Source organism: Macaca nemestrina, chromosome 8 (genome assembly GCF_043159975.1).
Source record: "Macaca nemestrina isolate mMacNem1 chromosome 8, mMacNem.hap1, whole genome shotgun sequence".
In the NCBI taxonomy this organism is placed as follows: domain Eukaryota; kingdom Metazoa; phylum Chordata; class Mammalia; order Primates; family Cercopithecidae; genus Macaca; species Macaca nemestrina.
The window spans coordinates 8,722,815-8,746,496 of NC_092132.1; the positions used below are offsets into that span (position 1 = coordinate 8,722,815).

Consider the following 23,682-nt stretch of genomic DNA (forward strand, 5'->3'; position numbering starts at 1 on the left):
TTAAACAAACAAATGTGCTAGCTGGGATTACAGGCCGTTAGATAGACAAGTGACATCAGGAGCTGCTTGCCTGCCAGAGAAGGAGGGCAGAGATTAAAAAAAAAAAAAAAAAAAAAAAAGGAGCAATGTATTTTTCCTGTTTCTTTTAATTTAGTGTTGTCTGTTTTTCCCTTGAGCTCTTTTTGGCCAAGGACGTATCTTGGGCCCATCCATGTGACAGTGATTGAGCTGAGCTGCTCTCAGCAAGTCTTTCCTGGGCTGGGCCTATGAGGTTAAGGTCCAGGCTCTGATTTGGTACAGGGTCATATCTGCACCGTAAAGCCTCATCATTCTGGGGCCAGGAGCAATGTGTTATCTTCTTCTCATGGTAGAAAGGCTGAAGCACATGAAGATTAAGGCAGACTGTGCTGGTGAACATCTCATTCATGAAAGTAAGTCTCTTGGACAAGCCTAAAATCAATGGGAAGAGAATATATATCTGTTGAGGGAAGTCAGGGACCCTGAACGAAGGGGCCAGCTGAAGCCATGGCAGAAGAACATAAATTGTGAAGATTTCATGGACATGTATTAGTTCCCCAACTTAATACTTTTATAATTTCTTACACCTTTACTGCAATCTCTGAACATAAATTGTGAAGATTTCGTGGATATGTATCCCTTCCGCAGTCAATACTCTTGTGATTTCCTATGCCTGTCTTTACTGTAATCTCTTAATCCCGTCATCTTCATAAGCTGAGGATGAATGTCACCTCAGGACCCTGTGATGATTGCATTAGCTGCACAAATTGTTTGTAGAGCATGTGTGTTTAAACAACATGAAATCTGGGCACCTTAAGAACAGGGTAACAGCAATTTTCAGGGAACAAGGGAGATAACCTTGAAGTCTGGCTGTCTGTGGGCCAGGCAGAACAGAGACATATTTTTCTTATTACCGAAAACGGGTAAGATAAATATCACTGAATTCTTTCCCCAGTAAGGAATATTAATAATTAACAGCCCTAGGAAAAGAATGCATTCCCAGAAGAGGCCTCTGAAATGGCCGCTCTGGGAGTGTCTGCCTTATGCAGATGTAAATAGGGATGAACCATGCCCTAGTTTCCTGCAGCACCCCCAGGCTTGCTAGGATTAGGAAATTCCAGCCTGGCAAATTCTAGTCAGACCGGTTCTCTACTCTCGAACCTTGTTTATCAGTGACAATGCATGCACAACTGGACATGGAAGTTCATTAGTGATTCTAGTTTCACCCTGACCATGTGATCTCACCATGACCTCCTGCCTTGTGATCTTTTGTCGCCTTTGAAGCATGTGATCTCTGTGACTCACACCCTATCGTACACTCCCTCCCTTTTGAAAATTGCTAAGAAAAACTTGTTGGTTTTATGGCTCGGGGGCATCATGGAACCTGCTGACATGTGATGTCTCCCCTGGACACCCAGATTTAAAATTTCTCTCTTTTGTACTCTTTCCCTTTATTTCTCAGACCAGCTGACACTTAGGGAAAATAGAAAAGAACCCACATTCCCAGTTGGAGGCACTGCAGTGTCACATGGCAAAGGAAAGGATGAAAGAACTGAGGACAATAATGGCATCAAGCACTACTGGCTCAGATCAATATTGTGGAAAGGGGACTGTGTCCTCCAGTCTCTTCTTCCCAAAATTTGGACATATCAATTTCACCTACAAGATATGTTTTTTCTTATCTTTGTACCACCCATATCATTATTTGATACTTATTTCTGTTTCTATTGATCATTTTGGAAACTTATAGAAATCTATATTAAAATGGAGCTTTGTTTCACTAACTTGACTGACAAAAAAAACTCTGTTTTATTCACTATTAATAGAAGGTAATTGTACAAATAAATAATTTAATTTAAATTATTGCAAGACATTGTGACTACCAGAGATGCTGAATCTCTCTTTGTTAAATATGTAATTAGCAAGTGCTAGAGCAACGTAAGTATTTTTATTTGGTATGTTCAGGATAATTGAAAAGAAATGAATGGTGAAGATACGGTCATGATTTACTTAATACTCTCTCCCTGTACCACTCAAAATCATCTCCCGTTCATAATAAAACCATCTGAGTGTCATGCATTCAAAAACACTGTCCTAGGACAAGCCACTTATTTCCATGACATATGTGGGGAAAATGAGGCTCAATAACTTTGATAGACAAGGCAAAATTCACACAAGCAGGATCAGAGACAAAACAAAAGCACCATCCTCGTCCTCCACTCAGTTGTGGCAGATTGCCTCAAAGCACTTCAGGGATAAGTTAATACTACTTAATGAGGCAAGATTTGGAAAGAAAAGGAGAAACAGGACAGGAGTTGATATGAGGGAAGTCAGTGAAACTAGGTTTTGTTTATGGTTCTGGCACTGATTCACTGTTTATCCTTGAGTAGCTCAATTAATCTTCCTGGGTCTCTCGTTCCCATTTGTCAACAAGCGGTAATGAATGGGCCTTGCAGAAATGATAGGGGGATTAATAAGGTAACACATATACAGTGCTCTGAGCACATCAAAGAAATGGCTCTGTGTATAAATGCAGTGTGTTACTGCCATCAGAAAGGCAGTAAGTTGGGAGAGAGGAAAGACAAGAGAGAGAAAATGAAGGGGGCTAGAAATAAAAGCAAGTTAAAGGAAGTGAAATGGAATAGCACATGAAACCAGAAGGAGCAGAAAATAGAAGATACTTGTGTAAGGATGGAGAAAAGGTGGAGTAAGAAAAAGTAAAAATACCTTCATAGAAATCTGGGTAAAGAAAGACTTCGCTTTAGTTATCAACTGGACAGACTAAGCAGATAAGAAAATATGGTAGTAGAAAAAAGGACAGGGACAAATTGGGTTGTGGGTTAAACAGTAGGCTAGATAGGAGCAGATCTTGTTTCCACCAGCTCCACATCATTGGAAAGTCACTTTACTTCATTATCTCTGTTTCCCATCTGTAAAAAGAAAATGTTGAGATGTTTGCTAAGAAAAGCTAAAAGAGAAATACTGGTAAAAAGAAGGTTAAAGGGAAAAGAAAGACAGATTGCCAAACATAAATAAGTCATTTTGCTTTCTTCAGATGATGAATAAGAATTCTAAACTTATTTCATTAAAAGAAAATAACATGTCATTATACACACAAGTAAAAAGAGCACATTTTATTTTAAAGTGAACTGAATATAATACTTTCCCATATTGGGCAAATACTGGGTCATAAAGCAAATATCAATACATTTAAGTGACAAAGAATTAGGACATACTCTCTGCATGTAGTATATTTAAACTGGAAATAAGTAACAAAAAATAACTAGATGAACTCCCATATTTTTATTTAATCATTTCTTCTATAATTTTCTTATCAATTAATGAAGATACGAAATGAATATTAGAAGAGTTGCCTGGCATGTTGGTTTAAGCCTGTAATCTTAACAATTTGAGAGTCTGAAGCATGAGGATTACTTAAGGCCAGGATTTTGAGACCAGCTCAGGCAACATAGAAGGACCATGTCTCTACAACAACAACAACAGCAAAAAAGTATAAAATATCATTAGTCAGGAGTGGTGGCATTTGGCATTTGCCTGTAGTCCTAGCAAGGCTATACCATAGTAATAGCCACTCCAGATTCCTAGTGGCTATAACTGTGAGACTCAAAGTTTCCCCTTCTCCTTATCCTAGTAGAGGGTCTAATTTCAGTATCTGGATTTTCCCTGATGGCCATCGTCCCTTGGTAATTAAAAAGATTATTTCCAAGTTTTGAAACACATGTTTACTTTTCCCCAATTTGTAAATTCAACATTATATCTTCCCCAGTTCCCACAACTCTTTCACATCAGAAAACAGAGTGGTGCTTTTTCAAAGACTTTAGTGAATTGAAAGCTAAGCAATGATAATATTTAACAAGTGAATTTTTTTTCTATTCAAAAATTTTGGTCTCAGAGAATGGCTAATCTAGTTTCTGAATGATTTCATTTTAATTGTGGACAATTCCTTAGAGATTTTCTAGCGAAACCTATGTTATGCAGAAAGAAGATGAGGAAATTGAAGCTAGATGATATTATCAAGGAAGACTAATTAAGATTGAGCTTGGACAAGAACTTCAAAACTCTTGGCTTCTTCTAATATTGTTTCTCCCATATAACAAGTTCATCTTCTCTATTTCTCTCTGAATTAACAGAAGAGGTAATTATAAAATAATTCACACCTGTAAAACCTCAATGAAATATGTGCAAATTGAAATACATGAAAACATTCTAGAACTTCTCCTGTTTGCTTAGTATTTAATAATTCCCTAATGAGTGGTCCACAGAATAATTGCTTTGAGTTGAAAGGTGGCACTATTAAAGGGTGCTCTGCAGGAAAAAAAAAGGAAAGGCAAGTTGGACAGAGGCCATATGGGATGTGCATATTCTAGGAAAAAGAAACTGAGTTTTAGGAATGAGGAAGGCATATATTCTTGCTCGACTGAGATCATATTTTGGCATATGACTATTCACCTTAGATTTAAAATGACATTACTAATGGAGGAAAAAACAAAACAAAAACTATAGTTGATGAAAATGTAATCCTTTTCACCCATTCAAAATTCATTTCTTGGTGAAAGCAAGGGAAAGAGCACAAGTAAGTATATTTCAGAATGAAAGAGAATGAAAAATTCAGAAAATGTCAATATGTCTGAAGTTCCCAAAGTTTACAAGAATGAAGGTAAAAGAATGAGTTTAGAGGTGCAGGTGGAGATTTGATGAGGTAAGTTTCAGTGGCAGTCATTAGACTGCTCACTCAACCACCAGCTGCTCTCTTCTGAACACAATAGGATTTCATTTTCTGACTCTATGAGAGTAGACTTGACTAATAATGGTGAATAGTAGTGACATTTGGGAATACCCGTACAGAGAATTTGGTTTCTGGTTTGAGAACCTTTATAACTCCATGTCTCTTTGGTTTGGTAAACAGTGACATTCAAGACAGTGGCTTATGGCTTACGCCTGTAATCCCAGCACTTTTGGAGGCCGAGGTAGGCGGATCATGAAATCGAGACCATCTTGGCTAACACGGTGAAACCCCATCTCTGCTAAAAAATACAAAAAATTAGCCAGGCATGGTGGTGGGTGACTGTAGTCCCAGCTACTCAGGAGGCTGAGGCAGGAGAATGGCGTGAATCCAGGAAGCAGAGCTTGCAGTGAGCCGATATCATGCCACTGCACTCCAGCCTGGGCAACAGAGCGAGACTCCAACTCAAAAAACAAAAACAAAAAGACGGTGGCTTAGCTAAATTTGTTAACCAAATTTCCCGAGAAAATATAGTAAGTAAAAACGTTGGGTGACTCATGATGAAGAAATTCCATTAGTGGAAAGTAAAATATTTCTGCTCGAATGCTCTGAATCTGGGAGTGGCTGTTACTATGGTATAGCCTTGCCTGCCTGACATAGTCCCATAAAGTATTTTAGAATTTGGGTCTATATATTGTTCACGAGTCGGCATAGTTATGGGTCAGCCATGAAGTGATCAGCATAGTTATGTTCCCCCGTTGATCCCCCTTCAAGAAAGAATTAGTTATACCAACAGACTACATGTACCAGCTACTTTAAGAGATGGCTTCAGCTGCAGATAACGACTGCACACATGCTCTCCGCTTTTTGTGAACAACTCACAGAACGAATGGCTAATTGTGATGAAGTTTAAAGACTTGCATATTTCAAACCAATTCTAAACAACAGTGAAGAGTGAGCTTTTCTCCAGAGCTGCCTGTGGATTTGGCTGAGGCTGTTGTTGGACTAAAAGCTCAACGTCTCCCTCTACCCAAACCCAATTTCTTCTTCTTCCTTTTGCTGGTGTTGATTCCGAGGATGCTACCTAGTAAATATACTACAAAATTAACTCTGCCCTCGAAAGAGCAAAGCCGGGGAAAGTTAGTGCTGGAATCCACAAGCAGGCAAGAAAAAGGTGTGTTGTAGATGGATCACTCATCACCTGGCCAGCAATGAGAACTCCATCAGTGTGGTTGCCAGAGCACAGTGGGTCGCTGCCTTAGGCGGTGGTCCAGCTGCTCGAATTTTCACTTGTAGTGAAATAGGACATAATATCTGTGGAAGCAAATGTACTACCTGATGCAGTATTTTAGCCACGTGGGAAATATGAGGGAAATAGCAGCCAGGGAAGTAGAATTGGATGGCTGTTGAGGGATGTGATACATACTCTAGGAAAAAATAAATAAATAAGGAGAGGCTGAGAGCTGTGTGTAAAAGCCATAGAGTCTCATTTATAGCATACAAGTAGACTCTTCTCTTTGCCATTAGAAATTTAGAGAAAGCTGAAGACAAGCACTAGACCCTAATTATCAGACAGCCAAGCTCCCAAGAATATTATATTCCCAGTAATGGTTTTACTAAAATGGCTCTACAGAAAATTAGTTGTCACACAAAGGTTCAGTGAAGTAAGAGTCAAGAGAATAAGGCTTACAGACACTAACCCCACCAAGTCAAAGCAAAGACACCCTTAAGCATTTTGACACTATATCTTAATATATTTTTTTTCAATAAAGATGCTACTGCTGCAAAAAGAAAGCTGGACATTACTGGCCTATTATCCCATATAATCCACTGAACTCAGCAGAGAGGTGAAAATTGAGAATAACTTGTCCTGCCTATTACACACACACACACACATCTCCATTTTGCAAATTAGGACACTTAGAATTTTAGATCAAAAATAGTATTTCCTAACACCTTTATCTGCCCTTCAGCTAATTTTATCATTGTTAAATTTACTGAGATGATTGTAGCGTATGTTTTTGGAAATTACAATGTAAAGACTCATAAAAAATTAATTTACAACAATGTTTGTGGGTATAAATATATTTTGAGAAAATGTGGGTAGTTTTTAAATTCCAAGAAACTTGAAGATATGAATATTGAACTAAATTATAAAATGCTTTAAATATTTTAGTTTTGGGAGACGTATTTAAGGCTAAGATTACAAAGATAATTATACACACAAAAGATTTGCAGGATACCTGAATATCAGCTATTTTATGAATAATAATAATTATGACTTAAAATTTTATTGTGTGACTCAAAATATATCTCCAATTTTATTTCCAGTAAACTTGATTTTCATTTTATAAATATAAAGCACTTTCAGAGGTTTAATTTTATATGCCACTGAATAAAAAGTTTTATTTATTGATGGATATTTTAATACTAAAATTCAAAATAAAATCAGCCAAAATTAACTTTAAAACCCACAAAACTTAGAAGGACGGGTGAATGTCAGTGACTAAAGATGATGTTAAACACATTTGAACCCAGCCAGATGCCCACATGAGCAATTTCTGTTTTCCCACAAAACAGAAACAAGAGGTAATCTTCAGTGTGACAACTAGAGTACTAGGTATCTACATCCATGGGAAAAAAATGCCATTTTCAATATTTCAAAAATACAAAATTTATTTATACATTTTCAACAGCTTCTTTTGAAAAAGAAATTCAGAATATCATGAAAACATAGCCTTTGGCTAAAAAGTCCAAAAGATTTTAGCTTTGTTCAAACTCTCACACTTCATGCTTGTGAATCAGAAGTACAAAAATTCTAGAAAGTTAATCTTTCAGGTTCAACTTGCAAGAAGTGTCCACCTCTGATCCTGTAACTGTGACTAGCAAGATTATATTTTAAGCATAGCTAATGCTGTGTGAGCAGTAGGTGAGTGGACCTTGCAGAGAAAGGGAATCAGTGTGAGCATGGAAAATATTTTATAAGAGACGTGGCTCTTATACCTGCAGACAAGATTCAGTTCTTAATATACACCATTAGCTCTGTCATTTTATTTCAGTTGTAGCATATCATTTGCTGTTATAAAGTTTAGTAAACCTGATTAATATCAGACTAAAACTGTAGGTTTCGTGAAACAAGACATAAGTATATTTTGTTTCCTTATTGGTTTATAAATCTAGCACAGTAAATTTCAGTAAATATTTGGGTAATTTTATGAATGATAAAATAAATGGAAAGAATGGATTTTTATTGGACATCTCTTAGATCCAGTCCAATCTGGTAAATCTAAGAGTTTGCAGGATAGTCTAATAATGAAATTTATTTCTGTTCCCAGGAATAGAACTCAGAGTAGATACTCTCTTAAAAATAAATAAATAAAGAGAGGAGGGAGCTCTTGACACAGTTCCACGTGCAATTTAATGGCACACACAATCTATGTAAATGGTGGCCACTGGAATGAAGGAATCATACTCAGAGCTTTTGTATAGAACACAGCCCTGGCTCTACATGAGTGGATAAATTTCTGGCAAGGTTTGATACTACTTCCTACTTTCCCTGGTTCAAATTAAAAAATGAATAAATAAAAGTGGGGTGGGTGAAAAGAAGAGAATACCTGGCTAAAGAAGAATTAAATTCTACAGCATTTTCCAATTCAGGTGTGTGTAGTGCAGCTGATAGTAGAGAAGGGTTGCAGTATTTTTCTAATAGCTTACAAGGTCCTCAATAAATCATATACATATATTTTAAACATAAATTCTACCTGTGTGGTTATGGTCACATTTGTCAGCTGGATTTATAGTTAAGGTACTCATGCTGCAACTAAACTAGTGAGATGTCTAGTAGCCAGAGAAAGAAAATTTTGTTGTAGATTGGTATCTTCTTGGGAACCCCAACCCACAAATGTAGTTTCAGGGGCCTAGTGTAACAGGTAACAGTGGTACGTGTTGCTGTACCAAAAAGAAGATAATAGCCCTAAGTACAGAAAGATTGAGGTGCTTGTTTTTACTTACTTCACAGTATTCATTTTCTTAAGACATTAGAGGTACAAGCTATATGTATCCTTCTCCTTCTCCTCCTCATCACCACTAAGATCCTACCTAAAGCATGTTTCTGTTACAGAGGCCAGAATGTACTTCCAATTAGTAGCTTCGGGCTTTTTTTCTTGATAAAATCATAAAAGCACGACAAGCCTGCCTAACAGGTTTTGGAGAACCTTTCTGTTCCCCTAGCTCCTGTTGGAATCATAGGTGTAGGGAATTCAAAATATCAAACCACACTCTAAGCATAATAGTACCAAAAAGATTAATATAAGATTCGAGCCATTCCAGTTTAACTGTCTCCCGTGCTCCTACCTTTTTTCTCCTATAGTTAAAACAAAATAAAACAAACAAGCAAGTCAAACAACAGCAAAAACCCCCTCCTTTTCAAAACAACTCTTAGGACAATTAGGTTACAATTTGTGAAATGGTATTTTTCTGAGCAGAAAAAAATACAAAAATCATGTTTTAACTTAAGAACAACAGTTTAAAGTCACAAATAGTGGTATTTGTCTTTATTTTATTCCAAGGAAGGGAAGAAAGGCATTAATTGTATGCCAGGTGTTAGAGGGGCTTTGGGTGATAATGAGGCATTGAGCAAGGTCACCTGGACTGGTGCTCCGTGTACTATTGCATGTAGTCCTACTAAGAATCCAATAAAGTAGGTTCTACTCTACTTTTCTATACATAAGAAAGCTTAGCCCTGGTCACTCAGTAAGTGAAGGAATCAGGATTCAAACGCAAGAGCTCACATACCTAGCCACTATTTCAGTAATCATCTGTTCTATAACCAAGAATATTTATTCATATAAATAAGATGTGTTATGCAAGTAGATGTGGTGGCAAGGGTTTTAAGATAAACAAATAGAATGAGAGAAGGAGAGGCAGATTTGTACCCCAACCAGTAGGGCTGAGACTGCCTAGGACTGAACTGTAAAGACACTACTTCCAGGAATCTAAATGTACAAGGACTCCATCTGTATTACATACACACACACATACACACACACATATGTATGTGTGTGTGTGTGTATATATATGTGTGTGTGTGTGTATATATATATAATGGTATGTAGTAAATAAAGTTGTATATAGTTACAATATAGCTGAGTAGTTGTAGTTAGAAAAGTCACATGCAAATTTGGAGAATAGGAAATATAAAGTGAACATTGGAATCAAGGATATGAGAGGAGTTTGGGGAAGGTTGTGTTTGACAGGTAGTAAAGGATGAGATCACAAGACATCAATCTGAGTAATACTTCAAAGACAACACATAGACTTGAGAAAAACAAAAAAATATTTCCTAAGGAAGGCAACTGCTAAGAGCAGGTGATCTTAGGAGCTAAAATTCCCTCTAATTTTGTATTAGCATTTCTTTAACTCTTCTGTTAATTCATTTGTAGAAACTTCATTACAATGTGGCATCAGGAGAAAAATAAGAATGAATGTCTCCTGAGAGATTAAAATAAATGAAAAGGAGTCACCAATCTTTACAACAGTGTCTAGAATCATCTTTAAAAACTTACCAGCTGATAATTTTAATACTCACATTACAAATTACCATGTTGCTTAATTCTTAGTTTAGTTCAAATCAATATGTAGAAGTTATTTAGTGTATTGAGTATTGAGGTCTTAAAATTTTGGCACTCTGACAGGTGTTTTTATAGCAATCATTTTTGACTTCATTTATTTATTAAAACTTTGCTTTCAATATTGTATGTATTCTGCATTTGGGGCATTGTGCATGATTTTAGGGATGCAAAATGAGTGACCAGATGTTTTCTTTCACAATGCCTTTGCCTCTGTTGCTTTTTCTTTGAGGACTATGTTTCTTTTCTCTCAGATAGGCAAGTACATGTTTATCTTCCAAGACTCAGCTCAAACATCACTACTTGATTATATGATTGCATCTTTCTAAAGCAGCTAAGTTCTTAAGGACAGTTACCTTTTCTAAATCATTTTTTACTTCCAATACTAGGAAAATGATTATCTGAGCTAGCTGACCACAAAAGTTATATAAATCGCATACAACCTCTCTAAACCCTCTGATTGGTAATACAGGAAGAGAACTTGCCTTTTCTGTGAGTCTGCATCTAAATGCCTGCTTGTTACCCTGGGAATGTTAGTTTCGGTGGGTGCAGCTGGTGGAAGATGAGCTGGACATGGAGTAGCGGAAAGCAGTCATCAGTTGGGAGCCAGAGGGTATTTCTGTATCTTTTTGTTGCTACGTCTAAATTTTATGTCCTCTAAACTTAATGATATCTGTTTTGTTTCATCTTTCTAAAACACTATCACATCCCTGTTTTGGCCAATTCTGAACTAGATTCCTACTCCTGCTACAGATGAGGGAAATCAGAAATCTAAGAAACAGTTCCTGGTTTTAGACAAGTTGACATCAAACATTTGAGCCTATGAATCAAATAATTAGCCTAAGGTTTCCTTGGTCAGCATTGAGCATTTGACTTAGTTTATCCTGAATGGTAAAGCTTTCCCGCTATGCTTATAATCTTACCATCCACTTAGAGAAGAAGGAGGATCATTGCTTTGACTCAAGACTAATATAATAATAACACAGAATGTGATTGTCACTTTATGGTGAATAGCCTATTTGATTTTTATTTTCCATATCATCTAGTCATATGTTTGTAGTAGTTAGTATCTATGTATCTGTTATCATAAAATGGGCTTGTGAGGGTTCTGGGTGGAAGAAGATAAAAAGGGAAAATTTTCCAACAGAACACTTAGTTAGATTAAGTATAAGCCTTAAGATTTAGATGAAAACAAATGTCTTCTTTACCTTGTTACACATCTTATATTGGATTTGTTATATTTTTCCTCTTTTTTCTTTAATCATATGAATGACAGGAACTCTAGGGAAAAGATTAGGTTTTAAACTTGGAAGAATTCCCAGTTTTGGACTAATTAATTTTTGTCTAGTCTGCTCATGGCTGTTGGCCTCCACTTGACAGAGGAAATACATTGAATTAGTAATGCTTGGATTTTACCCATTATTTTATATTGTACAAGGGAGTGGTCAAAAATGTCAAACCTCTGCCCCAAGTTTAAAAACACATATTGGGACATTTCTCTAAGAAATTAAATATTTAGAGGGAATATATACCGGAGCACAACACACATCCAAGGTGCTGCTTCTCTCTCTTCTTTGTGGTGGTCAGAGTTACAACGGTCAGTGAATGAGTCTATACCAGAAGAGGCCAGACCTTCTCATTTGAAACCTTCTGGGACAGCTCCTGGGCCATAGGGCAGCTCTCCTGGCCTGCTAAGATCTTAGAAAGTGAGCATCTTTCTTCCTGTAGTCCCTCTGATGCCTGAAGTCTATGCCTGTGTCTCCTTCTATTGGAGGGAAAAGTTCACACAGTTTGAACAGGACTCTGAGAAACCTGCAGAGCGAAACTTCCACCGGTCTCTGTTCCAGGCCTCTCATGCTCATCTCGATCAGGATGAAAGAGTGAGCTTCAATCACTGGAGCCCTTAAAGGAGTCTGGGGTCACAGACTTACACATAATGTCTATTAATGAAGTGTCCTGTTTTACTCATCTATCTCTTTTCTTCGCAGGATTGATTTGGATAAGAATTATTGTATTTTGTCATTTGTTTACAAAAATGTTAGCACTTTCGACTAGAGTCCCATATGGACTTATGAGGATGAACTCTAATGAAAAATACATTTTTTCCCCAGGGTTTTTTTCTCTCTCTCTTTCTTTCTTTCTTTCTTTCTTTCTTTCTTTCTCTCTCTCTCTCTCTCTCTTTCTTTCTCTCTCTCTCTTTCTTTCTTTCTTTCTTTCTTTCTTTCTTTCTTTCTTTCTTTCTTTCTTTCTTTCTTTCTTTCTTTCTTCTTTCTTTCTTCTTTCTTTCTTTCTTTCTTTCTTTTTTTCTTTCTTTCTTTCTTTTTTCCATAAACTCTCTAAAGCACTTGCAGAGGAGTGCATCCGGATCAGAAACTGACCATCTCCTCACTAGGTATTAATGTTATTTCTCCCACTTTAGAAATTAGAAACCTGAATATGGGAAAGAAAATCATCTCCACCTTTTCCCACAGTTATGAAGTGGTTCAAATGTGGCTATCAGGATTGAAATGTAGCTGTCTTTGTCTATAACAACTATGAGCTTTCAAATTTTAAATATTGCCACCCATAATTTAATTGATGCCTTGAGATTCTCTAATTCTTCTCCACATCCAAATGAAGTTCCATAAGTGTATTCCCTTTCACAAAGTGGAGATCTTAATAAAATTATGAATTTTAATATAACTATGACTTTATCATACTTTATTATTTGATATATAGTAATATGTAGTTTAAACAAATCCATCATTTCAAGTGAAGTATGGTAGAAAGAAGGCATTTCTATTCATATTTGTTTTCTTTTAGGAAATTAAAGATCTTATGTATTTATCTAAGAGTTAAATACATAGATATTTTATTAATAGAAAGTACTATTATTTAAACTTTGTGTTTAAGGCAAGGATGAAAATCTCCTCCCCATGTTTTGCTTTTTGAAACTTTGTTGGTATTTTAGAGATGTTTTCTTACTTTATTTGGAACCCATATAAGGGCTCTAAACCTCAAAGGCACATGGGGATGAAAGGTTGAGTGCTTTGATTTGAATTATAATTTTCAGTGACGTAGCACCTTTCATCTGGGAATGCAAAGCCATCCTCAAGAAATTGCAGATATTATTTCAACACCCCTTTGAGGCAGCTAGAATTTACTTGGAGCTGGAGAGGCAGAAACACAAACAGGGAAAGAGAAAAGCTAAATATGTACATTATTTTATATATATAATTATATATTTATTATATATATTATATATATATAATATATTATATATAATAAATTAGTTATATTTAATATTTGGTATATATTATATAATAAATATATGATATATTATATAATAAATATATAATATATATTATATATAATAAATATACATATATATACACAAACCCACTGAACACCCCAATTTTCCATTCTGTTCTTCTGCAATTAGAACTTGCTCTGCCCAGAATGAAAAGATTATGAATGGAGGTGTTATTTAAGAAGCTTTATATTTAAGGGCTCAGTTTCTGTGCATGCCAAAGTTTTCTGTGAACTAATAGAAAAAGGAATATGAGGAGAGAGAGAGAAAAGAGACAAGTTTTGTAAGCAGACAGCAATATGGTTCATCAGAAGACAGGGAGTAGATTAGTAGTAAGGAAATCTTTTCATAATGAATGTAACTCCTTATATCCAATATTCAAGCAAAACGTGTCTACTCTACTTACGCTCTGTCTTGGAAACACTTTCTTTCCTCTCTATTATCAATGAGCTACCACCAGAATCTTTCCTTTGGATTGTTACAACAGCCTCAGAGACCCACCCCCAAATCTTTCCTTTACCCATCCAATATACACCTATAGACAAAGGGATTTTTCTAAACATGGCTCTTTTCTACTTAAAATTATTTCTTGACCTCTTTATAGAGCCACTGAACAACAAAGACTTTTGCTTGGGACAGAACCACCCTAACTAAAGTGGCCTCCACATACATTTTGTCCACATTGATTGAAGTTTCTTCCATCCATGATCCCTACCCCCACTTCAATTCGTGCTTTATATATTTCTACCAAATTAAACCGTTCCTTCTCCTTCAAACACGCAACAGAATATTTCCACCATTGCCTCCTGTGAGCATCCTATCCTCAGCCTGCTATGTTCTTTTCCACCTTTCTGTGTCTAACTTGGAAAACTGCTATTCAGACTTAATACCCCTGTTCAAAGATCACCTTGTTAGTGCAGAAGACTTGCTTACTGGTGTATGTGTGTGTGTGTGTGTCTGTTTCTTTCCACCCACTGAAATTTTGCTATTATATATAGATTTGCCTTATGATCTTCCCTATTAAACTTTAATGTTTTTATGGCAATATTGCATCTCACTCACCTTCAGATCCCCTGTACGGATGTCAATACCTAGAGCAGAAGAAGCTGGAATCAGTATATAGATGCACATAAACATTTATAAATGTAATTAATAAATATCTTTAAACAACTATTTATTTTGAGAAGTATCCAACCCATTGCTATGTATGTGTACAACTGCTACCATACGTGTCCATTCGTATTTCAATACAGTGTTCCCATACACACCAATGGATTCCTATGGCAACTCCCGCATATTTTTGGGGGGGTCATAGCAACATAGTTAGTGTTTAAAGTAGAATGACAAGGAGACGACTCCTGAAGAAATAGCTTTAAGCCATCAAGAATTGGGATTTGCTGTGTAAATACTCCAGCCTCCTTTTCCTTCAGTGGAAACAACACTGAGAAAATTTTATGCTCTCTCCCAGAGGTTTTCAGAGCGATTGAGACTGTGTTTTCTAAAGCAGTAACCTGCTAAATATGCCGTATTGACTGCTATCATCTCCCTGTCTTACTCTTCACTTTTCTACCAGAAATTTCTAAGTTCTCTTTCACTGAAACCCTTGTCTCAGGACTTACTTTCGGAATAACTCATCTTAAAACAAATAATCATTCTGAACACATAAGACCCTCATCCTCAATCAATTACACTGATCTGACATTCCAGGATATTTCCTACAGTGTTTGGTAGGAGGGTACCAAGACGTCATGCAATGGGGAATCTGTTATGAGTTTAAACTTCAAGCAGAAAGTGAGTCTTCCAATCCAAAGGATTTTAAAATACCTCTCTTGTTGCCATAATGTGCAGAATGTCATTCAGGAAAGAATCCAGTGATCCAGGAAAATGGAGAGAGGATAGAATACACACTCAGTTTAGAGAGACAACTGTAGGGTCAAGCCAAAGGAATTTCTAGCCTTAACAGGGAAAGCAGGTAGCTAGCACTTTGCAGAACAAATTAGAGGAAAATGAAACATCAATAAAAGTTAAGTGATAAAGGGTGTTCATTTTACACGTTCTTCAGCTAACATTGAGAGTAAGGATTCTTAAAAAGAAGGGGAAAAAAAACATCTTAAGCACAGAAAAGCTTAAGATAAGCTACTGGGTTGCATCTAGGAGGAAGCACACATGGACACCAATGAAAAAGTAGTAGCAGACATATCCCAGATTTGGGCATGGTATGTGGCATATAGCTGGCATGCAACTATATGAATGAAGTTCATATTAAATCAGGAAAGAGTCTGCCCATTAGGCTATGCTAGCTAATTCTAATTTCCAAAATGCAAGCCCTGTGGCACCTGCCCCAGGATCAGCAGAGAAACTTGTTTGTAATGCAGATTATTAAACCTCACCTAGAATTACTGAATCTGACTTTCTCAGCAGTGACCTTGGCAAAATAATCATCACAGCAAATTAATAGCTAATATTTACTGAATATTTATTGTTTGCCAGGCACTGTTCTAACCACTTTGCATGTACTAATTATCTTTAAATCCATAAAATTCCAATAAAATAAATAGAATTGTTAACCATAGTATTAACCACATTTTGACAGTGATGTACTTGATGCAACGAGAGGTTAAATAACATTTTCAAGGTTACATAATTAGTAGTGAAAAAGCTAGGATTTGAATACAAGATGCTGGATTCCATAATCCATGCTGTAAACCGAAACACTACATTGTTTCTCCCTTAAAATTATTTATCACAATGCCTAATTTGTTTATGTACCAGGGTAGTTGTGAGGTCACTTGTATTTATCTGCTGTCATGCTGCTATGAAGAAATACCCGTGACTGGGTAATTTATTTTAAAAGAAAAGGTTTCATTGACTCAGTTCTACTTGGCTGGGAGGCCACAGCAAACTTATAATCATAACAGAAGGCACCTCTTCACAGGGTGGCAGGAGAGAGAATGAATGCCGAGCAAAGGGAGAAGTACCTTATAAAACCATCAGATCTCGTGAGATCTCACTCACTATCATGAGAACAGTATGGGAGAAACTCCCCCCATGATTCAGTTATCTCCACCTGGTCCCACCCTTGACATGTGGGGATTACTACAATTCAAGATAAGATTTCAGTGGAGACACAGAGCCAAACCATATCAGCACTCAAGATACACATGTAATAATGCACACATAAGGGAAGGGTATTCTGTGAGGCATAAATATTTATTAACTCTACAGCATGATTTGTTTACCAGGCATCAAAAAAAACAACAACAAAAACAAAAAACCCAAGTAAGAGGGAGTGTGAAAATGACAACATTAATGATAACTGTAACCAACACTCTTGTTTACTTTTATGGTCATTAAAGGCACTCTTCTCTAATGTTGACCTCATTTTAATCCTTGTATACCTCGGAAATTATATAAGGCAGTTATCATCATCATTCTCATGTTATAGATATGAAAACTGAGTCTCAATAAAGTTAAGTGATTTATCTTGGCTACACAGTTCCTATGGAAGGGATCCATAATTTAAATTTAGCTTTGAAATTTGGCTTTTTGTTCATTGTAGGATAAAAAACATCAATGAAAGATACAGTGCGTCAGGGAATGGGGAACAATGGAAATATTGTAAAGTCTTCTATAGTTTGATCTCACTGCTTCAGTAGAAAGAAATGTGTTGATAGGCTTTTAGAGATGATTACAAAACACTATGCAGATAAATTACAAAACTTTTGGACTGTTTATCTGGTTCTTTATAAAATTGCACAGTCTGTAGTTCATGTAGTCTACCAACAGGTGTAGTGCTACAATCCATTCATTAGAATCTGATCAAAATATTTCCAAAGTTGAAATGTTTTAAACTTGCAGCCTTTGTGCCTTGCAAGCTGAACTTTTTTTAATTTTTAAATTAAAGCTTTAAAAATTCTTGTCATTCCCAGTCAAATTTAGATTAAACACAATATTTAAAGGTGGTAAACTAATGTTAAATATTCACAAAGGAAAATTTCACCTATATCATGTCCCAGTGTTTCCCCCTCCATGCTTTTTAAACATGGAAGATTCCCCTCCTTTCTTTCACATCACTCATGCACACACTCAAATATGCTGACATTCTTTTGGTTCCCAAACTTACAACCTGTATTTATTTTTCTATATCTGCACCTTTTATTTATTTTGCTACCAAGAGCCTTCCTCTCTTCTCCTCCCCTCTCCTTTCTCTCCTTTCCTCTCCTCTCCGTACTTATTTCTTTTCTCTTTCTACACTGACAGCACAATTAACTTAAATCAGCTTCCAGACTAAAATGGTTGAATTCTCTGGAATCTTGATGCGATATTTTATCGATGTCTATTAGTACTCTTCTCACATAAGTACGACTGTGAGCAAGCATTTTTCAGGCTCATTTCATTGTGTGCTCTTTGAAGGCAAGAACTGAACCTTGCTTATACCTAATAGAAGTTCTAGTGCAAGCTGATAGATGGTAGGTTTCCAGGTCATGATTATCTAACATGAACTGAATACTGATACTGTATTTCTTCTTCTGTGTCTTTAATAAAACCATTTGAGCTGTCATAATGTGAAGTTAGAAGGAGCTGTCAGTTCCCCTCTTCAATGACAAGTATCAGGCCAATGTGTGATTTCCTCAGAGGATATTGTCCAAATGTGACTAACATTCAACAAATTGTTCACAAGCAAGCCTTGCCCTGACTTCCATTATGAATTCTGTGATGTAATTGCAGGTGGTCCTGCCAACTCTAAAAGATGTGAATGAACACAAACTACATCAACTCATGCCTCATTACTAATTCCAAAGTGGCAGCTCAATCCCCTTATTCACATTCCCTGAATCTGTAATTTCTGCTGCACATTCCTGCCGCCTTTGCTTGCTCTGTTTACCTCTTCCCTTCGAACACCCGTGCACAATGTCACTGGCCTCAAGAGTTACAAAGCACACTTAACTCTTAGAATCCCTTTCTTAGAAGATGTAGTAAGAAGTAGTACCTATTAAAGACTACGCACACTATGAGCCGGAATCATGTGGGGGAGAAGGGTATAACCGACTTAACTGAAGCCTCTCATTCTACTTTGAGGTGAGGAAACTTCTCTTTTCGTGGTACTGAACTACTGCCTCCTAACCTTCATGTTTGTATAAAGTAGGCTAACAATGTGTATACACAAATGTACATAACCATTATCAGAGAAAAGTAAATGAGCGAAGCTGACTGGCACAAGACAATAGGGTGAGTGTGGGCTCACAGCTAACTAAAGGGTATATGTTTATTCTGACGACACCCCATTTCATTTTAAACAAAGTATATTCATGGTCAGATTGATCCCCTAGATCATTATTTTGCAACCAAGTAGTAGCTAATCTACCTAAATTCTTCCGTAATCTCTAAAATCAGAAATAAAAGGTACTATATTGTAATGGTATAAAGTGATAAAAATAAATTAAAGATAGTTTAGAGAAATAAATGAATTAAGACTCGCAGACGGTCAACAAAGAAAAATAGATAAATAGGGCAATATAACAAGTATAAGGGCAACTTATTGATACTTGATTTTTTTCTTACTGCTTCTTTCTCGTTCTTTTGCTTTTAATCATATATTTATAAATAAGAAGGAGATGCCATGGTAAATATATAAAATGCATTAAAGTTATAAAAATCATTATAAAACAAACCATCCAGTTAAAAAATATAACCGTTGACTTTAAAGTTCTATTTATGCCTTTTTGAAATTAAATTACTAATTGCCTCTCTCAAAAATAAGCACTGTCTTGTTATTTGCACTTCTGATTCTCTTGCTTTGTATTCATAAATAACTAATGTTTTTAAAATCTCCATAAATGGTAGAATATTCTATCTGTTATTTTACAACATTCTTCTTTTTCTTTGTTTGACCTTATGATCCCAATATCTATCCATGATTTTCATTTGCATATACTACTGAGAAGTACACTGCTTTTAGCTGTACTCAGAAGTGCAAGGCTCTTGGTGTATTTGTGCAAGAGTTTCTCTAGAGTCGTAGCCATAGAAGAGGAAGCGTAGAGTGACAAGTGTATTGGAAACCTTGTTCAATACTGCACAAACTCTTGGTGTCACCGCGGGCTGTAGAAATGGCCCACAGGGTCGGGCGTGGTGGCTCACGCCTGTAATCCCATCACTTTGGGAGGCCGAGGTGGGTGGATCACCAGGTCAGGAGATCAAGACTATCCTGGATAACACAGTGAAACCCTGTCTCTACTAAAAATACAAAAAAAAAAAAAAAAAAAAAAAAAAAAAGCTGGGAGTGGTGGCTGGCGCCTGTAGTCCCAGCTACTTGGGAGGCTAAGGCAGGAGAATCTCTGGAAGCCGAGAGGCAGAGGTTGCAGTGAGCCGAGATCATGCCACTGCACTCCAGCCTGGGCAACAGAGCGAGACTCCATCTCAAAAAAAAAAAAAAAAAAGAAATGGCCCACAAGTTAATTTGCTTTGTATTGACAACACGTCACCTTAAAGAGGCATCAGACATCTCTCATTTCTTGCTTCTGGAATTTTCTGAAGAATCAGCAGGAGACACCAGCAGGAGCCTGCTCAGCACTCACTGTATTTCCCTGTATGTATGCCTCTGTCTTAGCACTCACCTGGTATGTATAACTCTGATGTTACCACATAAAGGCATACTGTTTTCAGATGTTATTGAACCAATTTACACTCTAATCAGCAGTGCTTAGGATATTGCATCTCAGTCAAAATGTAATATTGCCAGGCGCTGTGCTTTCTAGTTTTACCAATCTGACAGTTTCAACGTGATTTTTATTAATCATTTCCCTCAGCACAACTAAGGATGGCCCCCTTTTCACACATTTTGGTAGCCATTTAGAACACTTGTCTGCGTGATTGACATTTTGTGGAACTGAAGCCATTATTTATACATTTTAGGTATAGACATTTTTTGTGTGACAGTTGAAACACTATCCTCTCATCGTGTGTACTTATGTTTTCTCCCTCTTTCTATATTTCGATGAGCTAGTGTATCACATTTATTGCCATGAAAATTATTAATATGCTCCTTTGCTTTTGGAATATCTTGGATCTTGACTTAAAAAGTTTCTCCCGACTAGGCACAGTGGCTCACTCCTGTAATTCCAACACTCTGGGAGGCCGAGGCGGGCGGATTATTTGAGGTCAGGAGTTTGAGACCAGCCTGACAAACATGGCGAAACGCTGTCTCTACTAAAAATACAAAAATTAGCCGGATGTGTTGGCGAGTGCCTGTAATCCCAGATACTCAGGAGGCTGAGTGGGGAGAATCACTTGAACCTGGGACGCAGAGTTTGCAGTGAGCCCAGATCTTGTTACTGTACTCCAGCCTGGGCGACAGAGCAACACTCTGTCAAAAAAAAAAAAAAGAAAGAAAAAAAAGTTTCTTCCTAGAATGAGATCAAAACAATTTTTAAGGTAAAAAATAGTTTCCATATCACTTTTTACAAATTAGATAATTTTGCCCTTCACTTTCAGGCCATTAAGTCTGAAACAAATCATTTTGCACCATGTGAAGTAGGGCTCTGATTTCATTAGATTTTAATATGGAATACCATCTTACCCAGAACCGTTCATATAAATGTTCTTTCTCCCACTAGGCTGGAAATGTCAGGGATTTTATAAGTGGGCTTTGCAAACAATTAGGAAATTTGACCTCTGCATTTATTTTGTTCTATGAATCTTATTCTTCATTTTATGTCAAAAACTTAGTGTTGTAACTCAGCTAGGTTCACAATAATATTTATTATTGGAAAAGGAAAATCTCTCATATTCTTTAATTGCTACAAAAAATGTTATTTATTGTTCTTGACCCATTTTATTTCTATGAGTATTTTGTAGCCACCTTGACAATTTCTACAAGACAAAAATCTGTTGAAATTTGTTGATAAATTTTTTAAATTGTGGTTTTATTTGGGAAAAATTAATAGCTTTAAATATTTAACTTTTTAGTTATGGAATTTTATTCTTGTTTCTGTGTATTAATGTCTTCACTGATATCTTTTAAAATGTTTTATAATTTTCCTGAGAAACAAACAAAACTTTCATGAGATTTATTTCTAAATTAATACTTTAATGTCACTTTAAAAGTATCATTCTAAGTTAAATTTTAAAGCATTTTTGCTGATAAGATGTGATTAATTTTCACCTAAGTTAATAATCTCTTTTAATTCTAATTGTATACCTATGGATTATATTTTAAGCACCCATCACTTAGAAATGAGAAGTTTTAAAAATTTTGTATATGGTGCCTTTGTTTTTATTTCCCCATAAAACTTGCTAGGATATCCAATACAATGATGGGTATAGATACCGCAAACATCCATGCTTTTTTCTAATCTTAACGGGAGTGTGTACCACTAAATATGTTTGTGTATCTATTTTTGTGGATATTTTTCATCAGGTTAATGAAGTTTCATTCTATTCCTGTAATAGCCAGAATTTTGTTTTACCTCTTTTTTTCAATCAATGGCTGCAATTTGAATTTTATCAAATACTTTCATTGTATCTGTTGAGACAATCATAATATTTTTCTCAGCTAGCGTGTAAAGATGATATTAGGGAGACCCCTATCCACATAAGAAAATACTAAGTTCATCATTGGCACGCAGGTAAACTCCGCTTCTGTTTTTCTGTCAGTTGGAAATGGCCAGATGGTTGGGTTTTGGCTAACAGAACGTGAATAGAAATAACGCATATCACTGTCAGACTTGGCCACTAGAAATCACTTGTGCTTTCTCCTCCATGATCTTTCTCATTTCCAGTCTGTGACATATTCAAAGCAAGGTAGCAGAGCCTCCCACAGGTCTAGTTCCTGAAAGACTATATGAAAAAATACTTCCAAAATGGTAAAGTAAGAAACTCTGAAAATTTACTCCTCAAAAGAGCAATGAGAAAATTGGCAAAATTGACAAAATCAACTTTTTCAGAACTCTGAAAATTAATCAAAGACTTAGAACTCTCTGAGAATCATTAATTCAAGAAACTTAGCTGAATCCCAATTGGAACAGTGAGCTTTGCGGCATTTAATATTTCCTTTTTGTCTTATATGCCTCTCTACAGCTCCAAGTGGCATTGATTACCAGTAGCCTCACAATCATGGTAGCTGTGGCAACAAGCAGCCAAGAAGGTTCTCAGGTGGATAGAGGGGGTCTTGGGCCTCCCAGAAGTCCCAATCCAAAGACTTTTCACTCTTTTACCTAGTGTAGTAACTCCCTGAAAAAACTTATTTGAGACTTGCCTTATTTGACTGTAACCAGACCTTACTCAGTAAAAATGCCCTCCCGAGGTGTTTGTTAAAAATAATTCCAGGCAATTATTTAACATCCTCACTGTTTGGAACAGTAAAACGAATCAGCAGAAAGCAAGTGGTTGACCAAAACATTTAAAAAGAAAACCTGTGTAATAAGATATCCAAGGAGATCTGAAAATCAGCTTTGACATATTCCTGGAATCTAGAAGACTAAGCACATGTGTAGGGGTGCACACTTGTTCAGGAAAGACCTGAGGAAGCTCTATTTTCTCACCTGTGTCTGACTTTGACACTACCCACAAGCAGGAAGTGAAAGCCAAGGATGAGTTTGACCCAACTGAGCATCAGAGTGCCTCAGCAAACAGTGCTTACAACCTCGCCACTGTCTATTAGATTTTGACTTTTTAATAACAGTCATTCTGACTGGTGTGAGACGGTATTTCATTGTGGTTTTGATTTGTATTTTTCTAGTGATTAGTGATTGAGCATTTTTTTTTCATATATTTTTTGGCCACATGTATGTCTTCTTTTGACAAGTGTCTGATTCTTAGCAAACTAATGCAAGAACAGAAAAGCAAATATTGCATGTTCTTACTTATAAGTGGGAGCTGAATGATGAGAACACATGAGCACGTAGAGGGGAACAACACACACTGGGGTGTATCAGAAGGTGAAGGGTGGCAGGAGGGAGAGGATCAGAAAAAATAACGAAAGGGTGCTAAGCTTAATACCTAAGTGA

General features: G+C 36.4%; 1 long non-coding RNA gene across 1 annotated transcript; it reads right to left on the minus strand.

Moving 5' to 3' along the window:
* Window positions 1-316: 316 nt before the first annotated feature.
* Window positions 317-20,248, minus strand: LOC139355742 (uncharacterized). The gene is made up of 3 exons (XR_011606703.1): window positions 20,161-20,248; window positions 14,741-14,769; window positions 317-450 (listed from the first exon to the last, which is right to left on the minus strand). It is a non-coding gene; the product is annotated as an uncharacterized lncRNA (long non-coding RNA).
* Between the last annotated feature and the right edge of the window lie 3,434 nt (window positions 20,249-23,682).